This window comes from Anguilla rostrata, chromosome 11, assembly GCF_018555375.3.
Source record: "Anguilla rostrata isolate EN2019 chromosome 11, ASM1855537v3, whole genome shotgun sequence".
Classification (NCBI taxonomy): domain Eukaryota; kingdom Metazoa; phylum Chordata; class Actinopteri; order Anguilliformes; family Anguillidae; genus Anguilla; species Anguilla rostrata.
Window position 1 is genome coordinate 41,300,351 of NC_057943.1, and position 22,943 is coordinate 41,323,293.

General features: G+C 45.0%; 1 protein-coding gene across 1 annotated transcript in view; it reads left to right on the plus strand.

The window, feature by feature from the left end:
- The first annotated feature begins 9,931 nt into the window (after positions 1-9,931).
- The window catches only part of LOC135234970 (neurotrophin-7-like), a 36,254-nt gene continuing 23,242 nt past the window's right edge, over positions 9,932-22,943 (plus strand). Inside the window, exon 1 of the mRNA XM_064300141.1 lies at positions 9,932-10,615. The gene's annotated coding sequence lies outside the window, so the exon portion shown is untranslated. The remainder of the gene's footprint in view (positions 10,616-22,943) is intronic.

The window sequence follows — 22,943 nt, forward strand, 5'->3', positions numbered from 1 at the left end:
GTACTTGCTGAACATTTCATTCCAAAACCATGGGCATTAATGCATATTTGGACCCCCCTTTGCTGCTGTAACGGTCTCCACTTTTCTGGGAAGGTTTTCCAGTAGATTTTGGAACATGGTTGCAGGCATTCGCTTCCATTCAGCCGCAAGAGTATTAGTGAGGTTGGGCATTGATGTAAGGCATTAGGCCTGGCTCACAGTCAGCATTCCAATTCATCCCAAAGGTGTCCGATTGGGGTAGAGGTCAGGGCTCTGTGCAGGCCAGTCAAGTTCTTCCACAACAAACTCGGCAAACCATTCTTTATGGACCTTGCCTTGTACAACCCATTCTACTGCCAATGTTTGTCAATGGAGATTGCATGGCTGTATGCTTGATTTTATGCACCTGTCAGCAATGGGTGTGGCTAATAGCCAAAACCACTAATTAGAAGGGGTGTCCACATACTTTAGGATGTAGCGTAGTAGTACATGTATTTGCACTGACTTGCAGATGTTTTTTTTCAAACTATTCAGAAAATTTCAGAAAAGTTCAGAGTTCATGGCTCACACACACACACGCATGCATGCATGCACGCATGCACACGCATATGCACACACACACATTGAAATGAATCAGTTATGGACGGTGACAAAAAAAAACCAATATGTAATTTCAGCAGACATTCTCTCAAGAAATCAACAACAAACAGACATTTTGACATTCAAACGGAAGGCAGAGTTGTATATTTCAAAGCGATCAGCAGGTTAGTTCTCCATTCACACATTGATTGGCCCAGCCACTTGCTGTGATAACTAATCCAGGATAAACCACATTAAGCACATTGAACAGGACCCAACAGTGTGGGCCAAATATGATGTAAGACAAAATGCATACAGAGGCATTGTCACTAGATCATTCCTCCAAACACCTACCACAATAATTGTGTACCTTGCTACATCATTAAACCCAGGGTTTTTTCTAGATATATTTAACTCGAGGGCACAGGGGAAATTCTGACTTCCGAAAGCTTATTTCCTTCAATTTCTACACAGACTGCCTGTAATTTGTATTGTGTAAGAAAAACATACAAACGCATTATGATTCCACCATCTTTCAAATGATCCAACTTGAAAATAAAACGCAGTTGATCGCGAGAAACCAAGGCTGAAGCAATCATGCTTATTATACTGCGTTGTAAATCGAGCGCATGACTTTAAGTGATAAGTGGGCAGGTCCAAGTTTTGATCTTTACTTCACAAAAATGAATTTGGTATCAAGCGACTGTGCATTTCTAATACTCAAGAAGGCACAGTGAACACAATGAGATATGCTGGTCCGAGTCCCATAACTCTAACAGTGATTTAAAAGTGATTTTTTGGGAGAAAAAAACGGGGACGCGTTGGCGTGTGAGATCAGGTCTTCAGCGTTAAAGCTCCTCGGGACCTTGGCCTCGGTCCAGGCCTCAGAGCCGCTCGCGGTGAGCCGCGGCGGGAGCCGGCCTCTTCCCAGAATTCCCGAAAATGACATTATTACAGAGACAATAGAGGGACAAAAGCGCTGGAGATCTGCGGGCGAAGCCGCCGCGTGCCTGAGCCAACATGTCCCGCGAAACCGAGAAAAAACCAAAGAAAAAAAGGAAAATAAAAGTATGCTACGCATCAGAAAAGCCTGGCTGGCACAAACTTTAAAACAAACCCAACATAATGGGTCCTCTAATAGACCATGCAGTAAAAACAGCGGAATCCTTGTGATTAAAAGACAATATGCTAAGAAAGATGATTTTTTAAATAAAAAATATATGTTTTCATTATCTGGCCTGTGATGCCCATTTCAGTGCCATTAAGTAGCAGAATATATCAACACAACAGCTGTGGACAAAACTCCATAAGCATCAAATATAATATGTGCTCGACCTAGAATATCCCTGATAAATGGAAGTAGCATGATCCATTATGTGAAATCAAATACAATTACCGAATTAGTGCCAAAAAATACCAAAGTAAAACACTGATGCACATTGTCATATTCAAAGGATTCCCTCTGACATTGGGTAGCCATTAGCACTGATGTTTTTGGTACTGGCAGTTTTACTATTAAGTTCTGGGCAGCTTGCTGAGACTCCGTAACCAATCCCTGGCCTGCCGGGTCGACCATGTGGGCAGTGGAGAAATGGGAGGAATGCCTCTAACAGTCACTGCTCTGAGTTTGCATGTCCATTCACCTGCGCAGTTAACATGTGAACGTGTGTGTTGTGTCTATAGGCTGTGTTGTGTAGCTGAATCCTCCATGAACCAGGAGCATTACAGGCAGACAGCCTTCATTTGTGAGTCCACGGCTTCATTCGTGAGCGAATCGTTGGCCTGCTCTACAGGTGGAAGCCGTCAGGACAGAAACACAGGAACTGGAATATTCAGATGTCCATAGAAACGGAGTATGGGTATTTTTCCATGAAACCACCATCTGTACCTTGTTGAAAATAGAAACTTGTGCACGCACCAAAAATTAAACGTGAAACATATTTTCCAAACAAATCCTAGTTTCTACAAAGGGCCGATGCCTGAGAAAAGAAATAAGTTTTAAGTTGTGTGGGTCCTCGAAAGCAAAGAAGAAAAAAGTAGACGACCAAAAGTGTCATTTCACTAAGAAAAGCTTACAAAAGAGATATACAAACTGGGCTATTCCACTGCAATGTTTGATTGGCGTTAACATTTGCTTAACTTTGGACATTGGCGCAGCTTGTCCTACAACAGAGCTGTTTTGACCAAAGCTGACGGTTCCAGTGCTAACATTTTGGCTCGTGCGTTTGTAGTGTTGATTTGTGGAGCGCCGCCCTCTCTTCTTTCATTTGGGAAACTCTGAACGACTCCTAAATCATTCAGAGCTGTAATCTGTCACCCACAACACCCTGTTTGTGCAAATTCATGTTATTATTATAACGATGACACGATACATGCCTCTATTGCATAATGACTATGATGTTATAATAACGTAAGAGGCTCCTGCATTTGCCAGAAACAACTGGTAACCCATTAAATGACCTGTGAGCTGAAACATGTCTGAGGAACTTAGAAACCTCAATTACACAGAGAAACACACTGCACAGTTATCTCAGCTGCTATTGAGGGCGGCCATTTTAAAGCAGTAAATGGGGATTCTGTCTCCAATACATATTTTATCAACAGTAGTTTCCTTAAATCTGCTTTGCCTAGTCTAAAAATAAAAAAAATAAAATGGATTCAGAGGGTGCACCAATAAAGTCTTTAATACATGGCAGCATTTCACAGTGTGAAAAAAATATATATTAGTTTAACTGGCGATTGAGTCATTATGGTGAAAAGCACCATTGACAAAAGGTCTATAAATTACTGGTTTGTGAATATTATAGATTTTTATTGTTCCAACTGCAACCAGCCAAGTGCTATTTTCTAATTAAATTTCTTTACAAGTTTCAGGTATCCTTGAAAACCTGAAGGGAAAGGCACTTTGGGATCTTAAAAATGAAAGATATTTTGAAGGGATCCAGCAAAAAATGTTCCATTTCTTTTACGCAATGTCTTCCTTTTCGTAACTGAATAGTGCAACCCTATCCACATTTCTCTACTCCTCTATCAACGTTGATATCGTTTCTTTCACCCATCTGTCTCGTCTCTGCAGTACTGCTGTTGTCCAGTTTCTTGATGGCTCTTGTTGAGCTAGGTCTTCGGAGCTCTTTGTCGAGTGGAATTTTAAGCTGTTGCAGCACCTTGCTGGTAGAGTTCATAATGTGGTCACACCTCCCTGCCATCAGAGACTTGGCTGAGACAAGCAGCCAAAAGTTCCATCAAAAGTAGTTGCAATCCGTCAAAAGGCTTTGTTGGCAGTTTATAATCTGTCACGGTGACTTCCTGAGGAGACTTTATAAGCTGTTATAGCACTTTGCTGGTGGAGTTCATAAGCTGGTCACAGCACTTTGCTAGCAGAGTTCATGAGCTGGTAGCGCCTGGCTAAACTGCAGTTATAAGCTGTGAAAGAGTCTCTGTGGCGGAGCTGGCGAGCCGTGCGGCAGCACCTTGCTCCCCGCGTCCGCTCCGCACGCCTGGCCTTGGCGGGCGGCGCTCAGGGAGGATTCTGGGATTGCACGCCCGTGGGAGGCGCAAACAGCAGAGTCAATGAGTGAGGAGGCCGGGGCTCCGCGTCGGCTGGCTGCCGGCGGCGGGGAGGGCGTGGGAGGCCCGTCCCAATCAGTCAACAGTGCGCCGGACAGGCCCCTTTGTGCCTTCAAGGTGACGCCGCGCTGATAAAGGGGCTGGGTAAAGGTTAGCCGGGGGGCGCTCCATCACTACCGCTAATAAGCCGGGACCTTCCGGGCATTGTTGCTCAGCATGGACTCCCACATGCCTCAGCCTCAAGGACGAGCGGCCCGTTTTTAATATTATTATCGCCGTTTCCACGATCATCTCCCCTCTCCAATCGAGCGCTTGGCCAAGCAGCCTTGTGTCTTTTACCACTGGAGAAATCAATCTTGTTTTCGGAAATCCATACAGTGCGTTGTATAATTAAACGTACATTATATTTAAAATAAACACTTCTTTTTCGACACTGCAAGAAAAAAAAAAAACTCTGTGATTCGTCAGATTGGAATGCAGCTGGTGACGCATCAGTCTTTTTTGGCCTGACCGCAACAGCGGGGCCGGCCCCACAAACGCGAATGTCTGTGACTGAGTGAGTGACTGAGTGAGTGATGAAGTTACACCATTGGTCGGCCGGTCCAGCCGTATACCAGGTTTTGACCTGGTCTTGTTTATGATGTGAAGCAGTACGACCCAGGGAGGTCACAGCCTGGCCACACTACCTGAGAGCCCAGAGGATGCCCAAAGGGAGCAGGTTCGCCCCGTGGCGTGTGTAGGGTGTCCCGACTGCCTGGTCAGCGCGGCCTACACTCCCGAGGAGGAAGTACGCCCCGATAATTCCTCAGCAGGTATACACTTTCATTTGGGTGGGGCTGTTATTTTCTCACAAACGGCAGGATGGCTCTGTAGGAGGAGCGGGAAGCTTCTCAATGAGCCCAGGTGCTCAGTAAGACCAGGTGCAGAAAGGCTTTCACGCATTCTCACAAGGTAAGCAGCCCACACCTGCAGCCGGAAAATTCCCACATGATCAAAGTTGCAGAAAATGTGCTGTACCGGCTCATTCTATGGCAGGTTACCTGGCCTGAGGCTGCGCTTCTGCCATTGTAGACCGTGTCCTTACACAACCCGCGAGCTGCAGGACAGGCAGAGCTCTCAGGCATCCTCACCGACGCATGCGATTGGCTATCTGCTTTCAACCAATCAATCTTCATTTTGAATAGTGCCATTCACAAAGTTAGTCACAGTGGTTCATCATAGGCCATTATTAGAGTTTGCCTAAAACAAAAAATAAAATATCAATCAAATCAGTACCAAAGTACCTACAAAACATTTTTTCGCATTCGCTAAAATGGACTAATTGGACTCTCCTCGAAGCAACATCGAGACAGAAATTGTTATTGGGTTGAATCACATTATTTAAATTATTAAAGCGATGACATTTATTCGTACCAACAGCAGTACTTCAGCCTGCAATGAACGAGTCTAATGTAGCAAAATAACGTGTGAAGCCGTCCCACGATATGCCTAATTGGACCATAACAAATAATAAACGATCGAGCCGGACTGAACTCGCTATCGTGGCGAATTTCAACGGAAATACAAACAAACACAAATACAGTACAAATAAATATATGAAGCATTCCGCAGTGGCACATTTGATGGGATAGTTTAGGCCAAACCTGTGGCAACCTAACGCGAGTTTGAATAAAGAACGTTGCTAAATACAGAGCGTCTTCCATTTACACAAACCAGTAAGGCTATTATGAGAATTAAACATAACACCAATTTACATTACACTAATTAACATTCATTTACATACATCTTTCGCATTTCTACAAATTATAGAACAATGTCATGCGGTTTGACATTACAGTAGTGAGTCACTTCAGAAAGTCCTCATACATGGTGTGTGTTTTCTATCCCCTGCTAGGAACTAGGTTACTGGAGGATTACACGAAACCCCAAACAGCGCAAAACAAGGAAACATTAAATGGGGACTGTAAACACCCCTGACTCCGAGAGAGATTCATTTCAAAGTGTTCTAGGGATGACTCATGCAAAATGTGTCCAAATACGCAGTATAAACAGTCTGCTAATTTAAAAATCCCAAACAAATAAGTCAGCTTCTTCCTTTTATTATCAGGCTCGTTTAAGAGTATTAAAGCCATTATGGAATAGTTTCAAAACTGATAAAAACCTGAGCGGTCTGAGTCACCTCCTTGTTAAAAAAGGGCGGAGATGGGTCCCACTCTCACGGTTCACTAACTGGGGGCTTTCCCCAAAGCTGGAGAAAATCCGACCCCTCTCCGGGATTCACGTCTCTCCAGGTGTAGATTCACATGTGGGAATGCGTGCTGCAGACCTCTGTCACAAATAGTAAAATATAAGGTCTTCTGGCCTCCCCTGATCCCTCAGAGCAGGGTGTCAGGTCAAAGGCTGTAAAAGGGCTGCAGTATCAGCTTGCAGTTCGCTAACCCTGCCTCTCCTCTGAACACAAAGGCATCTTCCTGACCAGCCCATGGACACATGCCTTCAAATAACGCTCCAACACAATGTTTGAACGGATATATTAGATGTATGCTTTTGCATAATGTTTAAAAAAACAACATTTAAAGAAGCACATACAATATTTAGGATGTATGCTTTCCAATAACATTTTTGTAAAATCTAGTCTCTTGTTTGGAATAACTTGACCTTTTCAACCTTTCCAGGAATTTTCAACAAAAGGGAATGAATCTTTTTTTTTGTTGAATTGTTAACGTCTTTTTCATATACATCAGATTTTACGCGGATATGCAGAGATATCTAAAAATACCCAAAACACCACTGATATAATCAAATTCAGTCCCATTCCATGACGAGCCCTCTTACCAAAAAGCAAGGAAATACAAGCAGGATGGCCATGGGACTCTAACCCACAGTATGCCATGACTGCTTTATGACACTTTCCTTTTTCAAACATATGGGGCTTCACTGAACTGTGGCAGCCTGTTTTTACAGTTTACAAAAGCAGTGCTATGGTTTATGGAGCAGAGAGAGCTGTGGGGACCATACTTCAATTTCCCTCCTTTCTATAAACAGGTATGGGAGATAATGGGAGGGTTAAGGGGACAGCGCCATTTTGAGCGGCAGGTGCAACTCCGTCGGTTTGAAATGCAAACTGCCATTCTGGGTCACATTAAAAGGACGCTCGCGCGGCTAAAGGAGGTCAGAGGAAACCAGTCTTACAAGCTACCTCATAAACAGGTCGAACGTTTTCACAGGTCGGTCTCTGAAGCCACATAAACGTCTGGATCCCCACAAATTCATTCTCTCGGGTCATGAGGAAGTGCTGTGGATCCCAGGCCTAGTCAAAAGGATTTCCACACCGGCAGCCAAGGTAAGAATTACATTAAAGCCATCATGGTGGCCAACATTAATGTAATGACGTATCTGCACGGATTGTCATGGAATATCACATACCTAATGACATTATAATGTGAATGAAAATATTAATCATACTATGATGAATATCACGACACCTGTACAATCAGCATTGTTATAAACGTGAGGTGAAAATTCATTGTGAGCTTTTCAGTCAGGGATCCCTCTTTATCACCGTAAACAGGTTTTCATTGCTCTTTGACAAAACAATGTGCCCTCTGGTTTCCTCAACTGTTTTAATGATAAAACTAATAAATATTTTTAATTAAACTCATTTACATGGTGAATTGATTCCTTAAATGCGGACGTACTGTCATGTTGTGCAGTATGCAGAAGTAGTACACCTCCCTGTATGACAGGATTCACAAAGTGGCCTGTGCTAGGAGTGCAAAATAGTGTAACCAGGATAATAATATGTCTGAGGGGTGAAATTCTGATGGAAACATTTCTGCTGTGCAAACACAGTAATGTCCAGCGTTAGCATTTTAATTAGGCCGAATTCAATCATTGAATTCAAGTGCGATAGAAAAGGTCAATCCAAGAAAACAATCTTTCAAAGTAGATAAACATTTTATTAATTAAAAATATTATTACTGTGTCGTCAAAGTTACCTGTAGGATCACTAGACACAACCTCAAATGCACTTCAACATTCAAAGGCTTGTTAAAAGGGTTAGTTTTCTGATATTAGTTCAGTTTTAGAGTATGTTTTTTCCTGACCCGGTGGTTTTTGTTTGCGAAGAAGGATATTTTGGATGCTTACGTAAGTTTTCCAATGACATGCAGGCTTTCAAAAGGCTGGTACAAGGGCATCGATGGGTTAGTGGTTTAAAGCTTGCTGCAGCTCATGCAGCAAGCTTGGTATTTCAGTTCGAGTCAGTCCCATAGCAGGAAATATCACAATAAAGGCTCAGAATTAGATGTGATATGAGAAGAACAACATGTTAGCTTTTAGTTTTCATGCCTAAGTACATGTTTATGCTACATTCGGTTTTTTGCGAAATAACTAGGATAACAACTGGCATACGGCTATAAAAAATATAAAATAAATAAATATATATATACAGACACAGTAAACAGAATGCTTTACATCATGTGTGTTTATGGGAATTTCCCATTCTATAATATCAATGCCAAGTTTTTTTTTCCATTTCCTCTGAGAAAACAATGAACATTAGTTTTATGGGAAAATGTGATGAGATACTCTCATGTCTGACTCTTTTTCAGTTAGACAGCTCCCACATCGTACTATTATGTACCCCTTTCAGCTAGACGTCCAGCTATACAGTTATTAAACAAAGTATAACATCAAAAACTATCCAGCCACCATATGGCTTTGGTTTTTATCCATGAGTGCAGCAATATTAAGCTAGACTCCATAACAAAACACCAAACAGAGTAAAGTAAAACTCCAGGAGAGTAATGGGAAGTTATAAGTGTGAGTACTGGAGGCATTATGATACAATGGCTCTATATTAAACAATATGCCATAAGAAACTACAAATACATTGAGCCATTCTGCCAATCTAGGCTCTCCCTTTACGTGCTGTCCGGACACAAGCCTGGATTTCCACATTCTCCAGCCTGTGACCTAGCAGGCCGCCGCACACTTTTCCAACACATTGTGTAAAAACACACTTCCTGATATCTCTGCAGAATTAACCTGTAGTTGAGGCAAATAGCATGCCAGTTGGGGAAAGGAGCCAAGTATGATTTGATGATGTCATCATTGCAGTGGGAATCACTGTTTGCATAATGAAAGCCATAACTGCACATTTCATTATTTCCATATTGGCAAGGGGGCAATGTGTGTTGAATTTTTTAGTTAATTTTAGCAATTTTAGTTTTTAGACACAAAATTAACACTCGCCTTGGTCAAAATGCATTTATTTTTGAGCGCCGCGCTTACAAAATCTCTTTTTTGTGTACGACATCGGAAAAATCAATATAGATATATTGATATATAGATAATTAAGTACGTATTAATTGACGAAAAGGCATGAAGTCACTGAGAGTTGTTATTACTTGCAGCTTGTCCCACCAGATTGATGCATGCAAAAAAAGAAAAAACTACACTTTTGAGAAGCTACTCCTTAGAGTGTGATAACTGAAGAAGTCAAAAGGTGGGGAAATGGTCAAACCCTCCATCACAGTAAAGGATACTTAATGTTCAGGAATAGTAACAATTTTCCCTGTTTTTCTGTTATCTTGTGACCTGTAAAGCGTCTTCGTAGAATGTTCTCTGAAATAAAATAAAAAACTCAGCAGAAATAAAACTGAGCTGAATTGTGTGCAGGCAGCACATGCTGTTCCCTTAGCATAAGGCCTCTAGTGCTTTTTTCTTTTTACTGTTTTATTATTTTAACTCTCAGGTTAGGCTCATTTCACTCAGGCCATTCAACCACTTGACTCACAATTAACTTCATCATTCCACACCGAGAATCGTTGGAAAACCATTTTTGAGGAATGTGCGGCCGCCCAGATGCAAAAGATTTGTCCGTGCCGTAAACTTTCTCTGTGCAGGAGTGACAGGGAGGAGATTTCTACCAACTGGAGTCCGTTTACGAGGGGAAGAAAAGCGCACATCTCTCAGGCAGTGAAATAAGATTCCACTCCGCCTGAAACAAGGTGAGCCAGAGCAGACCAACTCTCTGACTAATGGTACGGTAGTTTTCCACTGCAAAATGTCCAGAGCTGACCCCAGCACACCGGTCCAAATACGACGGTGACTCATCAACACAGGAAGGTGATTATCAATGAAGGATGAGTGATTTCCATTACCATAGGAAAGGAAAAGAGAAAAAAAAGGGGTGAGCGTCTGCATCAGACTGACATGCCATGCAGCGAGGCAGGCACTAGGACCTGAGCGTGCGGAGGAGAACAGACACTGGAACTCCTCTGACTAAACTTTCAGAACAATCAATTTCCCAAAGAGTATAGGAGTTGAGCTAGAGTGAATGGCAGAAGACCTGGCTTTTAAACCTTGAAAAAAGGGATCTGGGCTTGGCTTGTGGGATAATTCCGTGGACTGCGTGCAAGGTGGAATATACTGCAGTTTTCCCGGGGACTTTTACACTTGCCGAGGAGGGGGAAGAGAGGCAAAGGTAGGAGACACTTTTCTTTTTTTTGTTGCCTGTTGTACTCTAACTCGTCCTGTCTGCGTGCGCCGTGGAGAACACGGGGTTCGTCCGTACCTGTCAGTGAAAGAGAAACCGAGAGCTTCTGCCCCCCGAACACAAAACCGCAACAACGGCGCGGAGCGGAGTTTCCTCGCGAGACGGGAGTAACGACCGCGAGCCGCGGTACGCTGGCGGAGCGCGCGCGGCAGAGAGGAATGCGGGGTCTGTGCGAAGCCAGCCGCGCGGCGGCTGTATCCAGCGCTCACGCTGCCGAGCGCTCGGTGTTTGTTTTGTCGCGGCGCGCCGCTCTGCCCGCGTTCGCCTCGACTTGCCCCAAAGCCCTGAGAGGGTAACGAGCGCTCGCGCAATTAGGCACGGTTCCCACCGCGGGACCCCACCTGGGGGGGTCTGAGCCGAGGGGGTGTCGGGGGGGCTCCAGACAGGTCTGGAAACCAGGCGTCCAGTCTGGGACCCCCCCACGCCCCCCCCTACCTGGGATGAGGGATGGGGGATGGGGTGGTGGGGGTGGGGGGGTTAGGGGGAGCGTCCCCGGTACATTTGGCGCATCGAGTCACAGCGAACGCCGGCAGCACCCTCTCCGCCCTGCGCTCCACGCCACCCCGCACACACACACACACACACACGCGTTACACAACCCGCCAAACCGCTCGCGCGGTCACACCAGCGCCGTCGACCCCCCGCGCGGAACGGCGCATCACCCCTCGCGTTCCCGCCTGGGGGGGGGGGATGGAGGCATCAGAGCACCTGAGGTTCGCCTTCATGTGCTACTCCTCCCGCGGGCAGGAGCAACAACACGAGGTAAAAGGCACCCAAACCAGAGAGAGAGAGAATCCCGCAGACTGGCCTGTCAGCCAGAGAGCGTGGCGTCAGAAAGGAAGGTTATAACAAACCCAAGCACTGAGCACACGTCCAGCTTTAACAGGTGACCGTTGCCCTCTACAGAGTCCTGTTCCCCGTCCACTTCCTAAATCTTAAGAGTGTTCAGTGTTTAGACAGGTCTGGTAGGTGGGTGTAACTTTCACAAAAAAAAAAGTTACCAGCTTCTATTTCTGGAAGCCACTTTGTCTTTTGAAACACTACAAATAATGTTTCCACGAGAGCTCCTTACAACCGAAAACCAGTAACACGCCGCAACTGAGCGCGGTCCGCAAATGCGCGAAAAGCGGAATATTTACAAGGAAATATTCTGCAAAGCTCTTAGTGAAACAGGGGTTTTTTTTTTTTTTTTTGAAAAGCACTTTTTTTGAGGAGCGGTAAAAAGACCCGCAGCCTAATTGCGGCTGAGAAGAAGAGAGGGGCCCTGTGGCCGCCCCCCCGGCCCGGTCTGAGATGCATGTGATTATTTATCAGCATCAGGTATCCCATTTCCCATTGAAGCCCGAATTAAAGGCTTCCGACGGAGGACCTCTCATCGGGGCCGGGGGTGCATTGTGTGCGCTTTCGTATCGCGCCCCCGGATCGGCCGGTCACGGCTGCGCCCAGCGCTCCCAGGACGCTACGCCGCGGCCTGGCGACCCTCCACTCACAGCTACGGCCCGGCGGCGCAGCGGAGGCGCTAGCCCGGCGCGTTCGGCCGAGCAGCGCGTCGTCCGACCGCATCTGGTCCCCAAACCCTCGCCTGCGCAACCCCTCGCGTTCCCTGCACCGCGTGCGTTCGCCAGGTTCTCAGGGCAAGACAGAGACTGGAGGTTCCCATTTGGCCAAGCTGTAAAAAATGCGTATCGCAGTCATCGCACGCTCCCTTAAACAACAGCCGCTAGCGCCAGCCGCGGCGTTAGCAGGACTCAATCACTCCTGCGCTTTTCGCCTTTAAGTAAGCAATTGAGAGTTAAGTGCCTGTAACAAGTGATCTGTTTTGGGGAGGTGCTGGGCGGGGGGCGGGGGCGGGGGCAGGGGGGGGGCAGAGAGATTATGGCAGCCTGGAGAGGGGGGTTATCTGTCTGCGGAGCAGGACGGACAGAGTCCTGACGGATTCGGGGGGAGGTCCCTGCTCCACAGCACCGCCGGGACAAAGAAGAGGGGCAGTTATGCCCTGCGTGCAGACAGCCATCTCAGCTCTCCGGAGCTTAGTTATGCAAATGCATCAGTTCGTTTATGGAGCACTTGAGTCGTTCAGTTTCCTGTTTGTGCCCGGTTGGGAAGCCTCTTTAGAGGCGCTCGAGAGGGATAGTCCTCTGGCAGATAATCGGTGAGGGAGCAGGGACAGGTTTTTAGGCTGCAAGATTTGTGGCCCCCTGGGGCTTTCACGGGAGAGAGAAGTCCCAAAAGCCTTCCTGCCAGTGATCCCTGGATTACCGCAATAAGACCTGGAGAGAAAAGAGGTAAAAAGCACAAAGAAAACAAATCAAGGTCAACGCTGACCTTGCTGCTTTGGTATGGACTCAATTACTGTGGCTAGACTAAATAGAATTCTGGATCTGAGTTATCAGCGACTCTATGAAGGCAGCCTGAAAACAATATGCCTCACCTTAATGTAATCTTTAAAAAGTTAAGTTGAAACGAGTCAATTTATTTCACACGCAAACACACACACACACACAGCGCAAAGCCTTTACACATGGAGAGTCTATTTCTTATTTTCTTGCTTCGCTGAGTCTAGTGTGATTGAACAGTTAATTGGCACGTGGTTTCAATTTAAACCATGCGTTTAAAATGAGTGCATTCCGATCGGTACAGATTCATATGGTGGAGTGATTCATCTGCATTTTGGATTGATTTTATTCCTTGTGAAACCCTTTGCACATGTGTAAATATTCACCGTCCCATGCTCATTTAAAAAGTCATTTAAATGTTAATACGAATTAAACAATACAAAAACTATTTTTCAGGCATAAACAGTTTTAGTATGTGTTTTGGAATCCACTTTCTGTGAGCATGACTTCAAAATTCCTAAGTGACTTCAATAAATTCCTCAGAACATTCCTCCCCTTATGCTGGTGTCTATTAGTGAGCCCAGTACAGTATGGCCAAAGTCTGACATGCAAAAAACCCTGACATTGTTGAACTGTGACTACATCACATTCCCCTGCAAATTTATCTATAAATCCTTCCGCCAGCTATCTTTTATGACCACTTATTTTTCAGAAGAGCGGGTCCAATCTTCCTCAAAATTTACTCCTCTTCTGCACAAGTCACTTTTATGCATTATTATTAACACAGTGGCAGTAAATAAACTCAATATTTCTGCAGTTAAACCATAAGCCTAACTTCAAAATTCAAAATTTCATAATTAAATTTCGTATTATTATTAATTATATTCTGCAAAATAATTATACAAAAAAGTAAACTGAATTAAAGTCTATTTGTGAATGTTATAGAATATATTTTCTTACAATCAATCAAACCAAAACATTACCAATCAACATGCAACATCACTTTATATCAGCGCTGTGAATTTGTGGCAAGAAACAGGAGACAGTACTTTTGAAAATTCTCCGAAGTGACAGTTGTATGGCACTGAAAGTAACATAAATAGCTGTTCAGACAATATCAATTTCTTGGATTCTGAACTGTTCTTCACTATGCACATAGCCTGCCTGAGACGTGTACCATTATTTATGACGAATCAGTATTTTTGGTCATCTGGCACAACCATTTGATAAATCATATTCATATCAAATTAAATTTCCAGTAATCCCGTAGTTTACATTTGACACAATATACTGCAAACCCTGTTCACTCCTTGAAGGTACTGCAGGGGGTCCCTGGCCAGACTTCATATGCAATGGCTATATACAGATTTCGGGAAATATTTCAAAGTATAAAACCTTTTTTAAATATAACAGTTTTTAAAATATGATGGGGATCCCCTGAACCAGACAAGGATGCAAACCTCCACTGTAAAGGCATAAATATCAACAACAGAAACCAGTTCTTAATTACAAATTTACATCAAAATGCCTTCAAGTTCTGAGGTCTCGAGATGTTCATTAAAAGTGCCTAGAAATTTTGGGAAAACACCGAAGCAAACTGTACTTAGTAAAATGACAAAGGTGCATGCCGTGTCTATATGTATATTTTGATTATAATAGAAATATGATATTAACATTTTTACATTTAACATTTAGTACAACCTGAAGTGTGGCTGTTGGCAATTAAAACCCAAAGTGTAGGTCTTTTGTGTCGGTTGTGTAGTTACGGTACATTTAATATTTTTTAAATTATATCTCCAAATATACTGTGGCCAGGCTGATCTGCTCATGAATGAAGTGATGGGAGAAAGTTGGTGTTGTGTGTTTGTACAGGAATTAGCAGGCTAAATTTGCACATATGTACCTTGAACCTAGCAATTTTAACATTTAGAGTTTTTTTTGTGATCTTCTGCTTGTGTCGTGTGATTCTGTCTTTCTTAGCATTAATGCCTTGTTTTTAAACTGGTCTGCAACTAAATTTCCCTTGATGGGACATGAAAGTTTGACTTGACTTGAGAATGAGGTTTCATGGTCTCGGTGGTGGAGCTACAACAGGTTGTCAATCCGTGACTTCTTCGCACAAACGGAAAAGGCTTGTTTCTCCATAGCAACACAACGATTGCGTGTTCAATCCACTGAGTCATCGATAGCGTATTGTAGCTCCACCCATTTTCGGTACATGAAACCTCGCAGTGCACTGCATCGCTAGGTGAATGCTCCTCTTAGCCAAAACCTTTGAAGCTCTGCCAACGTGAAGTGATCCCCTTAAACCTGCTCCCATGTTCCACATTTCCATCTGTCTGGCTCTTCTGTTTACGTTCCTGAAGGAGCCCCTGTGCAAGTGAACTTTCCATTTGACGATGCTCAAGAGCAATACGTCTTACGGGAATTAATACTTCTAACAGGAACCATGAATCCTCCACTGCCTTGAAGACATAATCTTACATCGTCCAAAACATACTAAGCTCAGTAATCTAATCTTTGGTCTGTCAACATGGCTTTAGAGCAACTCTAAGACACTTAGTTGTTTTTGGAGAAGATTTATGCTAGATCAGTCATTCTCCCTGACCACAGGAGATGCTGCTTCTCTGGCTCCCTTCCATTCTCAGCTGAGCTTTATAGCTCTTTATAGCTCTGCTTGCTACTGCAGGAGACGTGAGATTACCCATCCTTTATGGAACACTGCTCTCCAGCACATCCAGGAAGCCGTCCCATGTGCGTCTGCTCACATAACCACCTCCGCCAGTGGTGTACAAACTTGCACAGGTCTAACAGTGCCGAAGGTAACTCCTGCATCAATTTCTGTTCGGAGTAAACTGGGGTAATTCCAGGCGTGACCAAAATCTGTCAAACAGATTAATTTTAGCCGTGTCAATTCAGAACTGTGCAGACAGGAAATATGTTGATTTGAGACATCCCTATTAACTGGTTTTCATGGTACTTTTTAATGTTTATTCATGCGTGTTTTCCAAGCCATTTCAACTATAAATTAGTCAAATTCCATTTAGTACAGCACCTCCCCATTATATGATCACATAAGGTATAAGGAAAAGAAAAATGTTAAGCTAATTAATTACAAATTCCATTCGTGTTCATTCAAGCCAGATAAATATTTAGCTGAAAAAAAAATTTTTTTTTCATTGAATACAACGGATGATTTGAAAGCAAAGATATTCTGCTTGGGGGAAGCCCTCGCTCAACAAGAAAACATTAACCTGGATTACTAATACTGACAATTTTGAGGCCATCTGAAAATCGTCCGAACATGTAAAGCCTCGTTCAAGAAATTTTCGTATTGCGAAATATTATCTCCGGAGCCAGTTCCACAAACGAAGGCCTCTGGACGCGAGACGGCTTGAAGCGCTCCGCCTGAACGCACAGCGACCGGCGGCAGCAGCGAGGTCAGCCCAAGGTGTGATAGGCTTTCAAATAAAGAGCGGATGAAGGCAAGGCCCGGTTTACAGGCTGCTGGAGGGGGGCTTGTGAGGGACCGGAATCCAACGGGAAACAGAGCCAAATGGAAAATGTTCTCTTAATGCGGTCTTGTTCAAACAGTTTAAAAGCGCACTTCAAACAGGCTGCCGACAGAACGAATCCAGATAGACGCTTTCTACGCAGAGGTGTCCACACAAACCTGAGGGGCCTGAGGAGAAGCCACGAAAATAACACATCACCAGTGAAGGCACACATACCCGTATGCCACAACAGTATTTAGCCATACATTGAAAATATACCGCAAAAGACTTAATAATACATTTGATTATATATATATATATATATATATATATATATATATATATATATATATATAGGCTATATATAACAGTTCCCTGAAAATGTCCATCCCCACATTGCCAGTCATGCTGACAAGTCATCCAGAGTAACACCAGTCATGCTGACAGGTCATCCAGAGTAACACCAGTCATGCTGACAGGTCATCCAGAGTAACACCAGTCATGCTGACAGGTCATCCAGAGTAACACCAGTCATGCAGACAGGTCATCCAGAGTAACACCAGTCATGCAGACAGGTCATCCAGAGTAACACCAGTCATGCTGACAGGTCATCCAGAGTAACACCAGTCATGCAGACAGGTCATCCAGAGTAACACCAGTCATGCTGACAAGTCATCCAGAGTAACACCAGTCATGCTGACAAGTCATCCAGAGTAACACCAGTCATGCAGACAGGTCATCAAGTGCTCCCTGGTTTTCAAGGGGAAACCATGGGCACAGACTCCTCGAGACGAATCACACTGAAACCCCAGCATGATTGGGTCATTGCCCCAGATTTGGGTCACAGTGCCCCCTGTGGCTCAATCAGGCACTGGGGTAATGGAGGGGTTAATAAACACATACTCACAAAGAGATAATCTCAATACCATTCAGCACATGGAAAGCCCATTATTCCGGCTGTACAGCGATGAGTTTGACAACACAAGGCCTCCAATCATCAACATTATTTTCAATGAGCACAGAGATACAGCGAATCAACTACTCATTAGCAAGGCCATCTTGTCACCTGTGCCTGAGAGAGAAGAAGGACACTAGTCATGTCACAATCAGATGAAAGTAAAAGTCTAAAGGCCAAATCATTGAGCAAGGTGGCTGAGAAAGAGACAGGTGTAATCATCTCAAAAGGGATTTCTTTTTTGTTGTGTTTTTTTTTTTTTTTTTTTACCTGGAGCATGTTTCCATTTTAATGTCATACACAGCGTGAGTGAGTCATTCAAAGACAAAAAAAACTGGTTTCATTCATACAGTCCACGTGACGATACGTGAATATATTATATATAAATAAACTTTTCTTTTCCCCCAGTGTTTTATTTTTTGAACCTGTCGGACCAGTTCACAGACTAAAACTGGAAGGCTAACAGTCTTCAGACTTCATCACTCGTGTTAAAATTTCAAAACCAGAGTGATCCTGTGCAGTTATTTCAGTTGATATTTTTTATACACATGTAAAGAGTGCCAGAGGGGAAAGCGAATGGACTGCAGGAACATCATAGTTGTATAAAATCTCTCCTGTGCGTCCCAAGAACTTTCAGCCCTACAAAATGTAAAATCTACTCTGAAATAAAAAATGCGGAACAAAGGAATTCAGTGTGAAGTGAGCCACTGCTGTTGCCAGGAGAACAATTTCAAATATTAAGGCGAGAGCGTGGCGTAGCCAACATTAGCAGCATCCGTAGAGCTGTCACAATCAGATTAGAACTCGTTTGGGTAGCAAAGCGCAGGCATTGTGAGACAGGCTTTGGGGAGAGTGAGACAGGCTTTGGGGAAAAGAGAGACAGGCTTTGGGGAGACGTGAGCCAGGCTTTGAGTGAGAAGAGACATTGGGGAAGTGAGACAGGCTTTGGGAGAGGAGACAGCTTGGGGTGAGCAGGCTTTGGAAAGAGAGACAGGCTTTGGACGTGAGCCAGGCTTTGGAGTAGGAGAAGTGAGACAGGCTTTGGGGAGAGTGAGACAGGCTTTGGGGAGAGTGAGACAGGCTTTGGGGAGAGTGAGACAGGCTTTGGGGAGGAGTGAGACAGGCTTTGAGGAGAGTGAGACAGGCTTTGGGGAGAGTGAGACAGGCTTTGGGGAGGAGTGATACAGGCTTTGGGGAGAGTGAGACAGGCTTTGGGAAGGAGTGATACAGACTTTGGGAGAGAGTGCAGGGGAGAGTGAGACAGGCTTGGGGAGGAGTGATACAGGCTTTGGGGATGAGACAGCTTGGAGAGTGAGACAGGCTTTGGGGAGAAGAGAGACAGGCTTTGGGGAGAGTGAGACAGGCTCTGGGGAGAGTGAGACAGGCTCTGGGGAGAGTGAGACAGGCTTTAAGGAGAGTGAGACAGGCTTTGAGGAGGAGTGAGACAGGCGTTGGGGAGAGAGACAGGCTTTGGGGAGAGTGAGACAGGCTTTGGGGAGGAGTGATACAGACTTTGGAGAGGAGAAGGCTGGAGAGTGAACAGGCTTAAGTGAGCAGGCCTGGAAGTGAGACAGGCTTTGGGGAGAGTGAGACAGGCTTTGGGATGAGACAGGTCGGAGAGTGACAGGCTTGGTAGTGAGGCTGAGGAGGATGAGACAGGCTTTGGGGGAGATGAGACAGGCTTGGGGAGACTGACGCTGGTGAGAAGTGAGACAGGCTTTGGGGTGAAGTGAGACAGGCTTTGGGGGAGTGAGACAGGCTTGGTGAATGACAGGCTTTGGGAGAGTGATACAGGCTTTGGGAGAAGCAGGCTTGGGAGTGAGACAGGCTTTGGGGAGGAGTGATACAGACTTTGAGGAGAGAGAGACAGGCTTTGGGGAGAGTGAGACAGGCTCTGGGGAGAGTGAGGCAGGCTCTGGGGAGAGTGAGACAGGCTTTGGGGAGGAGTGATACAGGCTTTGGGGAGAGTGAGACAGGCTTTGGGAGAGTGAGACAGGCTTGGGAGAGTGAGACAGGCTTTGGGAGGAGAAGAGTTTGGAGGATGACAGGCTTTGGGGAGAGGAGACAGGCTTTGGGAATGAGCCGCTGAGTAGGGAAGAGACAGGCTTGGGGTGAGTGAGACAGGCTTTGGGGAGAGTGAGACAGGCTTTGAGGAGAGTGAGACAGGCTTTGGGGAAGTGAGACAGGCTGGAGAGATACTTGGGGAGTGAGACGCTTGACGAGATGAGACAGGCTTTGGAGGGACGGGTTGGGAGGGACAGCTTAGGAGAGTGAACGCATGGGAAGGAGACAGGCTTTGGGGGAAGTGAGACAGGCTTGGGGAGGAGTGAGACAGGCTTTGGGGAGGAGTGATACAGGCTTTGGAGAGTGAGAGCTTGACGAGAGTACAGGCTTTGGGAGAGGGACAGCTTGGAGAGTGAGACAGCTTTGGATGGACGGATGGGGAAGTGAGACAGGCTTTGGGGAGAGTGAGACAGGCTTTGGGGAGGAGTGAGGCAGGCTTTGGGGGAAGTGAGACAGCTTGGAGAAGAACAGGCTTTGGGGAGAAGAGAGACAGGCTTTGGGGAGGAGTGAGACAGGCTTTGGGGAGGAGAGAGACAGGCTTTGGGGAGAAGAGAGACAGGCTTTTGGGGAGAGTGAGACAGGCTTTGGGGAGAAGTGAGACAGGCTTTGGAGAGAGTGCATTTTAAGGACAATAAACACGGTGTGGTGGCTGAAACTCACAGGCTGTTAAACTATAAGAGCTCAGCGAGGAGGGAGGAGCTGGGGGAGGCAGGGGAAACGGAGATTATTCCCAAACTAGAACGCAGTCTCCACGCAGGAGAGCTTTTCCTCCTGACGGCCCCTCTCTCCCTCTCTTTCTTTTCTTGCAGTCTTCTATTGTGTCTTCTATTGTTGCTTCCAAACAAGATGTGCGTGACAAATGGTTGAGATATAACTGTATGTCTGACATACACGCACCCAAAAAAAAAAAAAAAAGAATAAGTAATTATGCAGCCACTGTTTGTGAGCCAGGAAAATGTAGTAGACAGTTTACACAGTGTTTAAAATAACATTGGTTTTTGCACGGCTATCACTGTGCCAGCTCAGTGCTTTTTATGGCAACAGTCGCAGGGCATTTATGTATGCCATGGTTCCCATCACAGCTGTCAGTTCCACGCAGCAGTCGGGAAAGGTCTGGACTCCACAGGACCTCTCTCCTCCTCCTCCTAACGGTCAAGCCTCATTCAGTGTTTCGCCTGTTCCGCAAGCGTACTCTCAGAACGTTTTCACAAACTTCTCACGGGCTGTGTGTTTCAGAGCACCTGCAGGTGATCGTAAAATACGATTTTAAACCTGAGGTGACATTTAAATTCCAGCCTAGTTCAAGATCAGTGCCAATTCAGTTCCAGCTCAGAAACTTCGAAGTGCACCATTTTTTTTTTCAACAGAGGAGGGGAAATTTTGGCACGACCCACCTCAAGTGAAGGCGCCACCTTGACTTGACTTAAGAAAGCACTTGCAGCACTCGCTCGGGGAAAAAGCTAAATGATTATTAATGACCTTTCTGAGGGAGTTAACCTTTGAGTGCATTAATGCTTCGAGCTGTGCTTACCTTCCTCAGAATGCAATAGTCATTAGTGTGTTTCTTAAGGTTTTAACCTCTGTCTCCTCCATCATTAATAACCTTTAACTACTTTTCAAGTGAGTGTTGCACCTACTTTCATTCTGCAATATATTTCAACAGATGAAATTAAACAAAAGCATGTCACTTAATTGTCGTTTGGGAAAAACACTGTGAATAAAAGGCAGCACATAATGTTTGCTATAATTAGAAATATGCCACCTTTGTCACCGGCAGTCTCACGTGGACGATGTTAAGTCGGCCGGGATACGCTTTGCTAGCGCACCAACGGTCAGTAATCGCTGCCGATGACTCACGATCCGGCGTGGGTGGGGCTCCACACGGGTGGCGATTCAAACAAACCCAACCGGTGACAATAACACCTGGCTCAAAGCTGTAAGCTAACTTCCTCGCAAGCTAACTTCCTGTTCCAGCGGCTCCGCGGCGGGGCTCTCCAACCCCGTTCCTGCAGGGTCCCTGGGGCGTCTGCTGAGGACGGCTCCCGGCTTCTACAGGACCGCGGTTTGGGACTCCGCCGTCCTTCGTCTGACAAGTTCCCGCCTAAAACGTCCGTCCCCCACATTACCCCACACGGCCACAGGGGCGGTGCGGCCCAAATCTGCTGAGACCCAACACGGTTCAGCCGGCTCCTTCTCCAGTGCAGACATGGCTCAGGTGGCAGCCAATGCCTTCTTCGTTAATTGCTACGGCAAAACACCCCGAGTCACTTCAGTTCCTCGGTGAGCTGTACAGCTTTCAGTTAGCGTGGATTTACTCAGACGACAACCTTGCTGGACCCAGAGGGCACTGATCTATTGACACAGAAAGCAGATTTTAAAAGTCACTCCACATACCAAACGTGGATAATTTATTTTTGTAATGTAAAACCGATGTGGGAAAGGATATTGAATTAGCCATTGTGTGTCAGTAAGCAAATATTTACTTAAATACAGCACTAATGTTGATTTCAAAGGCAGATCTCTTTTAGCATCTTAACACTTCAGAGTTTTATGTTCACTAGCTGCTTTTACTGAAAGCTAAAGTACTTGAACCAATATACTGTAGTTTGTGAAACAAAGAATTTATATAAATTTAGCCGATCACCATAGATTAATTCAAGTTGAGGATATTCAATACTTCAATCATGACTTGTGAGAACCAGCATATTTTCCTGAATTAGTTGCAAGACTTTTAATATTTAAAGTTAACAGGTTTAGGGGTTGTCTAGGGGTTGAGACAATGTCATAGTTATAAGTCTGAAAACTCCCTTAAAAGTGAATAGGGCTCACAGAGTGACACAGAGTAATCCATTGGTTCTTTTCAGTGGTAATAGAGCTGTTATTGCTACGCACAGAGCAGTGAATATTCTCGGATTCAGAACATTTTCGAAGGCTTTTGGATAATATGAAATAAGTTCACAGACACAAATATATTTGATAGGGGTTTAAGACGTGTTTCCCAACCAGCTCTGTACAGCTGACCCCGTTGAACTTTATCAAGCCAGTGAGCCAAATGCTTCTAAGAACCAGAAATATGGAACAATGAAGCAAATGTTGTCCAGCCCTGTTTTAAGATGACTCTTTTGTACATGTGACAGGGTAATCATCTTTGATGACCTGTATACAAAATAGAGAACCAATCCAAACCGAGGATCCAGTTTCAATATTTAGAGGAACTGAAGACAGCTGTATACAGTGGTGGAGGATGTAATGTAAATCTGGACATCTGCTGGGTGGATCATCTCCAGTGTGCAAAACCACATGAGCCTGAGCCTCCTGCAGCGCTGTCCCTGACACTGGACATTGTTCACACTGTACTTTTCCCCCTGCTATACACACGCACAACTCGCAAAGGCATGCTGCCTCCT